This window comes from Rhipicephalus sanguineus, chromosome 3 (genome assembly GCF_013339695.2).
Source record: "Rhipicephalus sanguineus isolate Rsan-2018 chromosome 3, BIME_Rsan_1.4, whole genome shotgun sequence".
In the NCBI taxonomy this organism is placed as follows: Eukaryota; Metazoa; Arthropoda; class Arachnida; order Ixodida; family Ixodidae; genus Rhipicephalus; species Rhipicephalus sanguineus.
Window position 1 is genome coordinate 151,825,080 of NC_051178.1, and position 643 is coordinate 151,825,722.

The window sequence follows — 643 nt, forward strand, 5'->3', positions numbered from 1 at the left end:
ATCCTTTCTCTGTAAGTACACTTATACTCAGCCAGGCTGATTCTCAATGCACAGCGTATTACACATCATTGCTTGAACTAGGTGTGAGCTTGGTGCTGCCAAAGAACGTTGTAATATCTTCCTGCTTTACGTTCATGTACACCACAAAACATTGTGCCAGAAGAAGCCACGAAAAATGAAAAAAAAGTGAAGTGCTTTTGTCCACAAAAAAAAAAAAAAAGCTGCCGCCAGTGAGGTTCGAACTCACGACCCCTGGTTTACGAGACCAGTGCTCTACCACTGAGCTATAGCGGCTGTTGCTTTTCTCCTACATTTGTGGTGTTCCCGTAACTATTCCTTTCCTATTTTGTGTTTTATGGCTTCTTGTAGACGGCAGACTAGCAGGTTCGGGTAATAAATTATTAGTCTTGAACAATATCCCTGCATAAGACCGGGAAAGCGTAGATCTTATGAGGTTGAACAATTGTAGCTTAGGTTTGGTTAGGCGAGCATCTCGGGAAGGAAGAAATAGGAGAGAAAGGAAAGGCAGGAATGTTAACCAGTCTAGAACGTCTCGGGAAGAAGCCGAAAAATGATTGGAGCGAGCGTCTACTTTGATGCTGCTTGGCACTCTCAAACTGCTGTTACGTTTATTTCGATCAAT

General features: G+C 42.9%; 1 non-coding gene across 1 annotated transcript; it reads right to left on the reverse strand.

The window, feature by feature from the left end:
* Positions 1 to 222: 222 nt before the first annotated feature.
* On the reverse strand, positions 223 to 294 carry Trnat-cgu (transfer RNA threonine (anticodon CGU)). Its single transcript has one exon. It is a non-coding gene; the product is annotated as a tRNA-Thr (tRNA).
* Between the last annotated feature and the right edge of the window lie 349 nt (positions 295 to 643).